A 14,318-nucleotide genomic window follows, 5' to 3' on the forward strand; every position below is an offset into this window, starting at 1 on the left:
CGGGATCGGATGGGATGGCCACGCCGCCTCAGTGCTCCAAGGATGGACCTCTCCGACGACCACGCCGCCACAGGAACAGGCCACAGGACTCGGACATGCCACCCCTGTTGATACGACGCCGCATAGTAATGCATGTACTGCCCTTGTCCTCCCTTCAACTATAAAAGGAGAGGACTTGGACCACTAAGAGGGGGGACGAACGAAGAAGAAGACCTGGTAACACACATACGCACACATTCCAGCCGCTTGAGAGCAACATCTCAGATGGCCCACATGACACCCTGCCGAGACCTAGGACTAGTTCCCTCTCTCCCTTAGCTTGTAACCCCCAACTATGAGCACTTTGGTGCAAGGAATACGAGTTTGATCTCTCAGACTGGACGTAGGGCACCGATTGCCTAAACCAGTATAAATCTTGTGTCTCTTTGCATCACCATCCAGAATTGGGAGCACGCAGAACAAATTCACTAGTCGGTTGAGGACCCCCCGGTCCGAAACACCGACACCGTCCTTCAATCATGATGGTTCCGGGTGGACTACCAAGACTAGCCTCAATCCTCTCGACGGCGGCCCTCTGAGCTGGTGATAACTGATCGTCTATACAAATGCCACTGCTAGGTCCACCTATCTCAGCACGCTCTACGGTGGCTGCCACTGCTGCTGCTCTCTCTGTCTCAACATCATCTCTCTTGCGCTTCTTCTTTGTAGTCTTTTTTGCCTTTCCTTTTTGCTAAGCAGTCAGGCGAGGCGGAGGCATTAGAACCTCATCACCAGGACCACCCCCGATGTTCTTGCAATGAGCCATCTCTGAAGCCGACAAGAATCACTGTCACTGATAAGGAACAACTGCCAACTGACACTCGTGAGGCTTGGTCTCAATCCATACTCGCAGGCTTGGCCCTGAATAAATTTATCAACTGCCCAACTGCCAAGCAGACTCACTGCCCGAACTGACTGCACGATAGAATAAGAAGAATATATATAAGCAACTTTATATACTAGGGAAGCGAATGACCTAATGGAAAGCAAGTAGTAGGAAAGTAATGAGCGAATATGGCTTGCTACCTTAGAACAATCTCGAGATGTGCAAAGGGATAAGTTGTCGATCACAGGGACACCACATGGGAACAACAATGGCACCTTAGGGCTAGGGTTGGTGCCGCGAAGCAGTGCAACGACCAAGGAGGCACGGCGCTGGGAAACCATTGGCGCGAGAGGAGGCAACGCGGCGATGCGGTGGTGCACGAGCATGGGGCGGTGTAGTGGAGCGCGAGCATGTGGCGGTAGGCGACATGCGTGCGGTGGCGTGGCGGCGCGATGCAGGCGGCATGGATGCGCGTGCTATGCTCCGATAGGGCCGCGGTGACCGAAACAGAGCAAGGCAGCGTGAGGTGTTGGCGGCAGGGATGCAGGCACGGGCGTGGGTGCGGCGGCAAAGAGGCAGGCGCGTGCGTGGCGGTGAAGAGGCAGGCGTGAGCGTGGCATGGTGAGGGCAGCAGCGACGGCGTGGCGAGAGAGAGAGAATAATAATATGGTAGCCCCCTGTGACAGACAAGAAAAGAAAAGAGAAATCTTTTTTGCTTGCACTCTAATGACCGGACGCACCGGCAAAGACGATTGGACGCAGCCCTCCGGAGTTCGGTCAACAACAGAGAGGTCCAGAGACCCTCAAATCATGACTGGACGTGTCCGATGACCCTTGACTGGACGCAGCACAGGGTCTGGTCCTTCTCTAAGATCCATCATGCGCTGACCGGACGCAGAAACATTGTCACACCGGATGCTGTAGAAACACTGTTCATCTTCATGTCTTTCTTCAGTAACTGTATCTCCTCCTGATGTACTCACCGGACGCTGCAATAGGTGAGTCCGGTCCCTGTGTTCGGTCTATCTTCAACTATAGAAATTCCTCCTTTCTTTGCGATGCTTTCTCCTAATCAAGTCCCAAATTTCAATAAGATTCAAATTAAACACCAATTGGGACTGATATGAGAGACTTCTCTCAAACCCTCAAGTTTTTCTAAATAATTTGCCTTCGACTATAATTCTTTTTAAGAAAATAGGTAACAAAAGGGGCGAGGAGCACCATGTGACCACACAAGAGAGTTTTATGACCAATAGGAGCTTCAAATGCTCTCCCTATTTATGGATAAACACAGCGGGTGCTCAAAAGATAACCGAATAGAAATGACAAAGCAACACACATGCACATGCAATGCAATACTTGAAAGTAAATCTAGTTGCTTGTCAAGTTTGATCCAAGGTTAAGCTTCTTCACACGTTTTTTAGCGGTTATCTTAACCATGTTAGACAAGCCCTAAGTGCATCACTAAAAAATAAACATGTTTTATATTACAATGCAATGCAAGGGACAACATAAGCTTATTTTTTAGTGAAGTTACTAAAGTCAAGCACATTTAGCTCATTCCTCAACCGACAAAATGTAGCCTCATCTAGCGGTTTAGTGAAGATATCCGCCAATTGATCCTCGATCCTTACACCTTCTAGTGATAGATTATTTTTAGCAACATGATCTTTAAGAAAATAATGACGGATATCTATGTGCTTGGTGCGAGAGTGTTGAACCAGATTATTAGCAAGCTTTACCGCGCTCTCATTGTCACACAAGAGAGGTACATTTTCTAGAACTGTACCATAGTCTAGAAGAGTTTGCTTCATGTAAGGAATTTATGCACAACAAGCACCCGCGGTAATGTACTCCGCCTCAGCGGTGGACAATGCCACACTATTTTGCTTCTTGGAGGACCAAGACACTAGTGATCTATCAAGCAAATGGCACCCTTCGGATGTGCTTTTTCTATCAATTTTGCAACCGGCATAATCCGAATTGGAATAACCAACTAGTTGGAATCTAGCTCCTTTGGGATATCAAAGACCAATGCTTGGTGTGTGCTTAAGGTACCTAAGGATTCTTTTAACGACAACTATGTGAGTCTTCTTAGGATTAGCTTGAAATCTAGCACACATACACACACTAAACATGATGTCAGGCCTAGATGCGGTCAAATATAATAAACTACCAATCATAGAACGGTAGAGAGTTTGATCAACCGATTTACCTCCCTTATTTAGGTTGAGATGTCCATTAGATGACATTGGTGTCTTGATTGGCTTACATTCATCCATTTTGAACCTCTTGAGAAGGTCCTTGGTATATTTTTCTTGAGAGATGAAAATTCCCTCTCTCATTTGCTTGACTTGAAAACCAAGAAAGAATATAAGCTCTTCAATCATAGACATCTCAAACTCCTTTGACATCAATTCACCAAATTCTTTGCAATAGTCTTCATTTGATGAGACAAAAATGATATCATCAACATATACTTGACAAATGAAGATCTCTCCATCAAACTTCTTAGTGAATAGTGTGGTATCGACCTTCCCAATGGTGAAGCCCTTCTCAATGAGGAAATCCCGAAGGTGCTTATACCAAGCTCTTGGGGCTTGCTTAAACCCATATAACGCCTTGGACAACCTATAGACATGATTAGGATATCTAGGGTCTTCAAACCCAGGAGGTTGATCAACATAGACTAGTTCATTTATGAAACCATTTAAAAATACACTTTTAACATCCATTTGATATAATTTCATTTCATGATGAGATGCATATGCAAGAAGGATACGATGACTTCAAGTCTTGCAACCGGTGCAAAGGTCTCTCCAAAATCCAACCCTTCAACTTGGGAGAACCCCCTTCGCAACTAGCCTTGCCTTGTTCCTAACAACGATGCCTTGATCATCTTGTTTGTTGCGGAACACCTACTTTGTTCCAAAGACTTTTGCATCTTATGGTCGCTCTTCAAGTGTCCAAACTTCATTTCGGATGAAATTGTTCAACTCTTCATGCATGGCATTTATCCAATCTGGATCTTGAAGAGCTTCTTCTACATTTTTAGACTCAATGCAAGAAACAAATGAGTGATGTTCAATAAATCAAGCAAGTTTTTGAGAGCTAGTCATTACACCCTTTGAATGACTCCCTATGATGAGATCTTATGGATGTGCTTGTAGTAGGGGTGAATTTCTTCTATTAACCACTTAAGGGGGGAGATTGTGGAGTATCAACATCTTGAGCTTGTGCCACCATTTGATCATGAGAGACATGAGTATCTTCATTTTCTACTCTCCCATCTTTATCAGCATCTTGTGGCACATTTGATGAAGGTGGATCAATCACTTGTACATCATCTTTGGGCTTGATGTCTTCAACCGAAATGTTCTTCATGGCCTCCCTTAATGGTTCATCACCTACATCCTCAAGATTCTCATGTGCTCCTTGGGAGCCGTTAGATTCATCAAATTCTACATCTTATGTTTCTTCAACTAAGCCGGTGGTATGATTAAATACTCGATATGCTTTGGACTTTGATGAGTAACCAACAAGAAAATAAATATCACAACGTCTTTAGAACTTCCCTAGGTGTTGCCGCTTCTTGTAGATGTAGCATTTGCATCCAAACACCTGGAAGAATGATACGTTCGACTTCTTCCCATTATGAAACTCATAAGGGGTCTTGCCAAGAAACTTTTTAAGAAATAGGCGATTGGATGCATAACATGCGGTGTTGATAGCTTCCACCCATAGAGCTTCGGGTGTATTATACTCATCAAGCATTGTTCTTGCAAGGGTGATAAGTGTCTGATTCTTTCTCTCTACTATGCCATTTTGTTGAGGAGTGTATGTTGCGGAGACCTCATGCTTGATCCCTACTTCATCACAATATGCTTCAATGTTTGTGTTGTCAAATTCTTTTCCATTGTCACTTCTTATCTTATTGAGTTTCACTTCAAATTCATTTTGTGCTCTCTTGACAAACTTCTTGAAACATGCGGCCACTTCGGTCTTGTCATGAAGGAAGAACACCTAAGTATATCTAGAGTAGTCATCAACTATCACAAGACAATAGAGATTTCCTCCCAAACTCTTATAAGTTGTTGGTCCAAATAAATCCATATGAAGAAGCTCTAGCACTCTTGTTGTTGACATGTAAGCTTTTGTTGGATGAGTGTTTGCAACTTGCTTGCCGGCTTGACATGCACTACAAAGCTTATCTTTCTCAAATTTTACATCCTTCAACACTCAAACCAATTCATTCTTCATTAGCTTCTTGAGTGAGCTCATCCCAACATGTGCAAGTCTTGTATGCCATAGCCACCCAAGTGATGTTTTGGTGAATAAGCATGTCTTCAAATTTACATCTTCGGAGGTGAAATCCACTAGATATAGGTTGTTGTATCTAAAACCCTTGAATATAACTTGATTATCATCTTTCTTTGACACAACCACTTCCTTCTCGGTAAACAAACATTGAAAGCCAAGATCACATAATTGACCAACGAATAGCAAGTTGAAACTCAATGAAGCAATACATAGCACATTTGATATTGAATGATCATTTGATATTGCAACTTTGCCCAATCCTTAAACTTTGCCCTTTGAATTATCACCAAATATAATCCTTTCTTGACCATCTACTTCTTCATCTAGTGAGGTGAACATACGAGGATCACCGGTCATATGTTGAGTGCAACCACTATCAACAACCCAATGACTTCCACCGGTCTTGTAGTTCACCTACACACAAGAGATCAAGCTTGTTGTTTAGGGACCTAAACTTGATGAGGGATTTTTACTTTCTCGACTAGTGACTTTGCAACCCAAATTTGCTTAGGCCTATTCTTGTTGGGTGGACCTAAGAATATGACTTTCATTTTCCACTAGAATCCTTTCTAAGCATGTAGTGAGCATTGAAGGCAAAGGGTCTAGCATGCTTGGGCAAAGGTTGTGGTGATGGAGTTTGACACTCATGAGCAAAGTGACCTTCTTGTCCACACTCAAAATATCTCTTTGGCTTAGGCTTTGAATTGTATTGTTGTTGATGTTGAGTTTGAGCTTTCTTCTCTTGATTTACCAAGTACCTAATACCACTTCTATCCATCTTCATCACGGTGTTCATGAGTAGCTCACTTTGGAGATATTGGCCTCTTGTGAACTTGCTCAACCTGGTCTTGATATGTTCTTTCTTTAACTTGAGCTTCTTGTTTTCTTCTCTAAGTTCATCATGATTTTTCTCCATCTTGAGTCTCTTGTTCTCTTCTTTAAGCATCTCATTCTCAAGAGCTATATCATAATCATTGTCAAGATTGTCTATCACAATTGTGTTGGTGGTTGATAGCTTTTCAAGATCTTTCTTGAGCTTTTCATTCTCATTCTTGAGCTTGACATAATCATCATAGTTGTCGGACTCAATCACTTTTTTGCCTTTGCTACTAGAACTTTGCTCAATGCTCTCAACAATCAAGTCATCACATGATGTAGCTATATCAATCTTAACAACATTGTTAGTAGCATCATGTGGCTCATTGAATAATAACTCATGAGAAACAACAAGATTGTCATGATTAATCTTGAGATTAGTGTACTCTTCTTTTAGCAAATTGTAACTAGTGATGAGCTCATTATGTATCCCCTCAAGTTTATCATGTTTTTCTCTAAGCTCCTTTTAGAGGATTTGAACTCCTCGAGTTTGGATGACACAATTTTATTTTCTTCTCTAAGCTCAACACTAGCTTTTCAGCTATGTCATACTTTGCTAAGAGTGAGTCCTTCTCAAGTTCTAGCTTTTCATTTTTAGCTCTTGTCTTTCTAATGATTTTAGTGTATTGGTTTAGCAACTTGACAAGATCATCATAAGAAGGTGATTCAAATTCTTCATCACTATCACTACCACTTTCATTATTGCTAGCATTATCATCACCACTACTATCATCATCATTTTGTACCTTTCGTTCACCCTTGGCCATAAGGCATAGGTGTGTAGAGGATGACTGGCGGCGGTGTTGGTGAAGATAGTGAAGAATCAATCACAAGAGCGGTCACCTTCTCCTTCTCATTCTCACTTTCATCATCGGATAAGCCACTTGATGATTCAATGTCAGTGAGCCAATCACCAACAATATACGCCTTGCCATTCTTCTTCTTCTTGTGAAATTCCTTCTTCTTGCCATCCTTCTTGTATGGCTTGTTTTTCTTCTTCTCATCATAATTTTCATCACTCGAGTCACCTTTCTTGCCCTTGTACTTCTTGTACTTATCTTTCTTAGTTTTGGAGCATTGATGAGCTAGATGACTCAAGTTCTCCATAATTATAGCAATCCATTTCGGAGATGGGCTTCCTTCTATTACTAGTGAAGAATTTCTTCTTCTTGCCATCAAATTTGACACCATTCTTGTTTAGCTTCTTGAGCATCTTGGCAGTTCTTCTCACCATGAGAGCAAGACTTACATCATCAATCTCATCGTCACTTGAGCTATCATGATCAACTCTTGCTTTGCCCCTCTTCTCTTGGCTAGCCTTGAATGCTAAATCTTTCTTCTTGGTGGAAGAAGAGCCATGTTGTGGAGTGATGTGCATGTACATCTCACGTGCATTGATCTTCCCTAATATTTGAGTTGGTGTAGCGGTGGAAAGACCACCTTGATGAAGCACCATCACAAATATGCCCATATTAATGTGGAGGACACTCAATATCTTTCTCACAACATCGGAAGGTTGCATTTGTGTGAGTCTAAGCCCATTGACTTCCTCTACAAGAACATTCAAGCGTGAATACATCTCATTGGCATTTTCTCTAGGAAATATCTCAAATGAATTAAGTTTTTTCATCACAAGGTGGTAGCATTCCTCACACTCACTCTTGGTTCCCTCATGGAGCGCACAAATGTCCGACCAAAGTGCATGGGCATCTTTGTGGTTCCGCACACGGTTAAAAATATCCTTGCAAAGGCCTCTAAAGAGGGTGTTTCTAGCCTTTGCATTCCACTTCTCGTAGTTAACCTCAACGCCTTGAAGGTTGGCGGAATCCTTAGGTTTTAGGAAGCCTTGTGAGGCGGCTCTAAGAACTTCAACATCTAAAGCCTCTAGGTATGCCTCCATACGAATTTTCCAATAAGGAAAATTATCTTCCTCAAAGATAGAAGGAGGTCTATCCCCGTCGGACATCTTGCTCTAGGCGATTAATTCTAATTTAGGGAGCACGAGGCTCCGATACCAATTGAAAGGATCAAGATGCCCAAGAGGGAGGGGGGGTGAATTAGGCTAATTCTAAATTTTTGCAATAATTAGGCCCTACACTTAGCCTATTTCACCCCTTTATCTAAAATATGTTTCTATTGTTCTCCCGTACAAAAGTTTTGCATCCTAGATTCTAATTCTACTCTAGCATAACAATTCTAGGAATGTAAAGACATAAAATGAATTGCTCAAAGTAAAGAGAGGGAAAAGAACACTGCGATATTTTCCCGAGGTATCGGAGAGTCGCCACTCCTCACTAGTCCTCGTTGGAGCACCCACGCAAGGGTGTAGCTCCTCCTTAATCTACGCAAGGATTAAGTGCTCTCTATGAGCTGATTCTTTGACACTCCGTCATAGTGAATCGCCCACAACCGCTCACAAAGCGACTTGGGTCATACACAAGCTCTGCTGGATGATCACCAAGCTCCCAATCACCACTGAGCCGTCTAAGTGATGGCGATCACCAATAATAACAAGCACAAACTCTCACTTGACCAAAACAAGCTTAATGAGTAAGGTGGATGCATACTTGCTACTCTCTATGCACTAATGAGGTCCTTAATCTTGGATTATCAAATCTTAATCACCCCACTAGGCTCTTGTTCTCCCTTGCACTTCAAAGGTGATTCTCAGCTGAACAAATGGGCAAGAGGCCTCAAATGGACGAGTGGGATATGTATTTATACCCCCATTCAAAACATAACGGTTCAGGTCCAACACAGCAAGTATCGGGATGACCGGACGCACCGGTCAGTGTAATACGTCAGCGTGTCAGAAAAAAGCCGTTTGCTCTGATCGGACTCTGGCCTGCGTCCGGTCAGCACCCACCGGACGAGTTCGGTCATCAAAAACCCTCTCTGGAACCTTACTGATGTTTCTCGAACGCTGGCACCCAGAGTCCAGTCACTTCTCTGTTTAGCGTCTGGTCCGTGGTCAACAGCCTGTCCACGCTGCTACAGATATGGCTAGCGTCGCGTCCGGTGAGTACTGGTGCCTAGCGTCCAGTCGCACTCTGACTGCTACTTCTGATCAAATGAACTGACCGAACTCTCCAAGCTGTGTCCGGTCACAACCAAACCAGCGTCCGGTTCGTCATTTGACTCTCTATTTACTTCCAATTCGAATTTCTTTGTGAATGAAGTTGACTTCTATCATTCTTAGGGCTATTCCTGAGCTACCTAGTGCTAAGTTTAACAAGTGTGCACCACACCTAATCCATTAGCCTCATCTAGGTTAAGCTACTAGTCCATACCCCCCTTAATAGTACGGCCAAAGAAAAAACAAAGTCCTAAACTATTCTAAGTGTCTCTCCAACACTAAACGACACTTCAAACTAGTCCGTCCTTAACCTTGTCGTCCATCCTTTGAAAACCAAAACGATTTCCACCGACAGGGACATGACAACCCTGATTGTCCAATCAATTTTCATTACCATAACCTAACTTAAATTGCCTCTGCAAAACACACGTTAGTCATAGTAATCTTGTGTCGTCATTAATCACCGAAACCCAACTGGGGGCCTAGATGTTTTCACCTCCAACTCTTTGTTGGATTCTAGAGAGAATCGCATTGATGAAACATGCATCCACATCTTCCTGTTAGGATCAAAAGCTAGTGAATATTACTTAATGTAGCATATATTTGTGAGGAATTCCAGAGGGGATAATAATGGATGACGCAGTTTCTATGTGACCGCGGTGGCGACACGGTGAGAGGAGGCGGAGAAGGAGCTACTCGCGAAGCCAACTCTCTACGCCCATCGGCCATCAAGCCGGCTTTCTTGCTATGAGTGCTCCACCGGGAATCGCTCCTACGCTTGCTCCGTTCGTTAGGCGCTCAAGGCCTCGCCGGCGTGGTCAGCCTTGGGCAGCAGCCACAGGAAGTCCATATCTAGCGGTGCTCTTCGTCCTTGGCACCAAACTTTCTGCACAGCACGCGGGGCACACCTCATAGCCAGAGAGATGAAATAATGGAAAATAAAGAAAACATATGTTGTTTGAGGATAGTAAGATAGAAATAACCGTGCGTTATAGAGATAATTGTGTACAGTTAACTTATTGATTATTAGAAATGAATGAATATGTTTGATGTTAATATCTGAAGCATATATATGTGTGACTGCCATGAAAAAGAAATAAATAACTGAAGCGTTAGATTTTGGAAGATCAAATGTTACATGTCTAGATTGATAAAGCTAATTTCAGAGTTGAATAGATCCATTTTTTCAGAGTAAAAGGAAAAAAATGCTACCTTAGATAATAATGCCTAATCTCCCTACAATCAACATTTTACTACATAATAAATATAGCTAATACTACATTCTATCATTTGTTGTGCTGGAGATTGTTGAGAAAGACACTACAGAGATATATCTATTCTTGCATACCAGCATACATTTTTCTTTCAATGCTATTCTTGCATAAATAATCCTTGGGTAATTACAGGTTGAGCTCGAAATACATAGTGTGATTGAAATATGCACCTGTATCTTTCAGAAGATATAGTCTCTGAATTCAAATTGTGGACCACAAATTGATTGAAGGACATGCTCGATGTACCTGGTCAAACATGTTGAACATTAGTGTTTATGTTTTTTTTGTGAAATTAAAAAGCAGATGAAAAACCTCATATCTATTTGAAAACGACTATCTTTGATAGCACACAGTAGATGCTAAGCTCATCAAAATGGGATCATATGTTCCAGGCAATGTCAGTTAATTTCGGTAATTTACTTGGAATTTGTGTACATCATTTAGATCTCTATAGAATTTTGAGAAATAAATGCAAAAATTAAGACATACATTCAAACATAACAGCCTTATAAATCAGGAAATGAATAACCTTGAAGGTAATAGTAAAGTCAGAACTGCATATAACAAGCCTTGCCTTTGTCTCTAGTATACTTTAGCAAGCATATTAGTAGCATTGGGAACCTATTCCACGCACTCTCTTTACTGTTTCGATTCATGCAATCCTGCATGGTAAGATTAGAGGAAGACAATTGATGTTCGTGAACTTGCGTATTTTCATATATAACTGCGTGCCTAGTTTTTTTTTCCCATTATTTGGAGGATCCAACCAAAGAGGGAAGCTTTTGCTTACTAACCTGCAGCGGAAAATAGAACTAATTAATTACAAATTCTGCAGCAGCGCCTTATAGAATTGGATGTCCACCAGGTGCGTTTGCCTGTGTTCTCAGGATCATCAGCCAGCAAAAAAGAATAACAAATTCTGCTAGCAGGGAGCGAGCGCACGCTGGAGCCAAGCACCAAAGGTTCTAATGCCCAGAAAACGTACCGGCGCGCGGCCTCCCCAGCACAGCCCGCAGCTCCATGAAGCGCGGAGGATGACGGATCGGCGGTGACGTGGGAGCACCGGCAAGCGGCAAGAGTGAGCGATGACGGTAGGGGCGCGGCCGAGACCGGGGTTGGGGCCTCTCTTCTACGCCGATGTGGGTGGCTGAGGATGGGGATGGCTGTGAGGCGTGAGACTGTGCCGCGCGCCGCGGGGGTGCTCGTGATGGCTGCCTGGTGTTGTGGCCTCCACCGCATCCGCATCGCCAACACCCATAGCCGTGGGGCCTGCGCTCGGCCGCTCGCCTTCGCAGTCGTGGCTTCGACGAACGAGTAGGCAACAATCGCCGCGGCTGCGAGGAGTGGGAGGGGGGCGGCGGTCTCTGAAGCTGCTAGGAGAGGGGGCGATTTGCTGCGCGCTGGGGCTTGATACGTCGCGGCCGAGGAAGTGCCGCGCGGGGAGGAGTCGGTCGTGGAGAGAGGGGAATGGCCGGAGGCACGGGCGGCGGTTCGTGTCTCGGCCGGATCGGTGCTCGCGGGCGTGGTTCGCGAGCATTCGCGACGGCTTTGGGTAGCGGGTGGGAGACCCGAACCAATCCAGCATGGCAAGTTCCTGTTCGGTTGGATGATTCTATTGTTGCTGGTTCGTAAAAAAACATGGTTGATTGATCTGTGTGAGATAAAAATACTGTTTTGGTTGGAAATTTACGGTTGATCGGATGGACAGGAGACTAACGGGCGACGTGGCCCGATCGGCTGGCGCTGGCCGTGCATGAATCGTATTCGGAGATATTACCAGGCGTGCTGAATGGACCAGCAGAGGCCACCTGCCCTGTTCAGAAGCTCACAGGTAGCTCTGCGTCTCCAGGACACAACTCCACGTGCCCTACAGCCTGTGACGTGTCACGCTGTGAGGACACGTACCATGCAGGCCTACGCACGCAGTCATGCTTCTCCATCCCGCGACCTCTCTCACATGACACAGGCCTGCAGCACAAGGCAGAAGGGTGCAGAGGCGAGCAGCAGCAGAAGGTGGGCAGCCATGGAGATGCTGAGCATGCTGAAGGTGGGTACACCATCCTGCGCAGCGAGACGCCGGCGACGGACCTCGTCAACACCTTCATGGACTGGGCAGCGCGCAGGTCCCTTGTGCTCCTGGCCATCTTCCTCCCGCCGTACTACATCTACAAGCTCACCACACGTCGGCCTTCGCTGCTGCCGTGCCAGAGGACGTCGCAGGGAAGGTCGTGCTCATCACCGGCGCCTCCTCCGGCATCGGCGAGGTATGCCAACCAGCCCGCTCCCTTCTGTACGCCTATTTTTGGTCAAACCGCTTAAACCATGGATTCTCATATATATCTTTTCATGTTATTTTCCTTAATAATAATAACAATACCGATGATTACATAAAGGATATTTTGACATGTAGTAATTGTGACGTATAATCCATGCCTGAACAAATGCTAAAATGTTATTGTGTCTGCATATTTTCATTGAGTTACAGATAAATCAGATATAAAAACAAAAGATGAGGTAAATGAGGATGGGTAATTTTTTTACTGTGCTTTGCCATGAGCCCGTATCTGTATCCAGCAAATAGCTTACCAGTACGCGAAGAAGGGAGCAAGACTGGCGCTGGTGGCGAGGAGGGAGGGAAGCCTGCATGATGTTGCGGCGAGAGCGAAGGATGTTGGCTCGCCGGACATTCTGGTTGTTGCCGGAGACGTTGCAAACACTACCGGAAACAGAGACTTTGTCGTGTGCCATAGGCACTCGGCAAAGATCAAAAAACACTCGACAAAGGCTTTATCGAGTGTAACACTCGGCAAACAGCACACGGCATCTACAGAGTCGGCAAACAGCTATTTGCCGAGTGTTTTTTATCGTGCACTCGGCAAATGGTTTGCCGAGTGTCAAATTTGACACTCGGCAAAAAAAGTGGTTTGCCGAGTGTTTTTCCAAAATGCACTCGGCTAAGGATTATTGTTTGCCGAGTGTTTTTGGAATTACACTCGGCAAACCTATTTTCCAAAGAAAAAAATATTTTTTTTCTCAGCATACTGTTCCTGTTTGCTGAGTGGTTTTTTTGATATTACACTCAGCAAACCTATTTTCCAAAGAAAAAAATATTTTTTTCTCAGCATATACTACTGTTCCAGCTGACGTGCACATGCCAAGCCCTGTCTGCCAGATAATCCTCCGAAAACACAAGCAGGAGTCCGAAAGGGATCTAACCTCTCAAGGAAGGTTAGATACCCATCTAAAGCTCCCATTTGGCACCAAGTTTGTCGGATCCAAATGCCAATTTCTCTCATAAGCAGAGGCACCAGCTGCACCGGCAGAAACTGGGGCAGGAGCAGCTGCAGCAGCAGCCGCCGCATCGCCACCACGGGCACCGACAACACCAGGAGCAATCGAGCCAGCAGTAGCCGCAGCAACAGCACCCGGTGTCGCTCCTCCGCCGCTCCTCCTCCGTCGTCATCTCCATGAAGGCCGACACGGGGGCTCGAGCTTCGGCGGCGGCTGCTGCTCGCGCTCCTTCTCCAGCGGCTGGTACAGCGCGCTGTTGACGACGTCCTTCTTCCTCGGCGATGTCTCCGCCAGTCTGCATGCAGGTGATTGCTTAATTTGCACGGTCGTTGCCGACAAGACAAGATCAAGAACGGGCATCACGGTGCAGTGCAGTACATTGGGACGGCAGCTTGGAGTCCGCCGCCTCCGCCATGGCCTCGTAGTAGTAGAAGTCGAAGTGCAACCTGCTGCCGAGGTACAGGTCGCTGGCGCCCTGGATGCTGAAGAGCGACTCGTTGGACGACATGCTCCACTCAGCCTGCGACACCGACGTCCTGTGTTGGAACATGTACTAAAGTCTGGACTGCCCAGAGTCCTCACAAACATAACACATAATCTTTATATGGTAAGACAC

The 14,318-nt window shown here is 44.9% G+C and overlaps 1 long non-coding RNA gene across 2 annotated transcripts; it reads right to left on the reverse strand.

The window, feature by feature from the left end:
- Positions 1–9,703: 9,703 nt before the first annotated feature.
- On the reverse strand, positions 9,704–11,933 carry LOC136498232 (uncharacterized). 2 transcript variants are annotated; one of them, XR_010769548.1, is made up of 5 exons: positions 11,397–11,933; positions 11,206–11,286; positions 10,986–11,073; positions 10,582–10,657; positions 9,704–10,023 (listed from the first exon to the last, which is right to left on the reverse strand). It is a non-coding gene; the product is annotated as an uncharacterized lncRNA (long non-coding RNA). The 2 variants fall into 2 exon arrangements; XR_010769547.1 differs by having other exon boundaries at positions 10,986–11,933.
- Positions 11,934–14,318: the final 2,385 nt, after the last annotated feature.

Source organism: Miscanthus floridulus, chromosome 12 (assembly GCF_019320115.1).
Source record: "Miscanthus floridulus cultivar M001 chromosome 12, ASM1932011v1, whole genome shotgun sequence".
In the NCBI taxonomy this organism is placed as follows: domain Eukaryota; kingdom Viridiplantae; phylum Streptophyta; class Magnoliopsida; order Poales; family Poaceae; genus Miscanthus; species Miscanthus floridulus.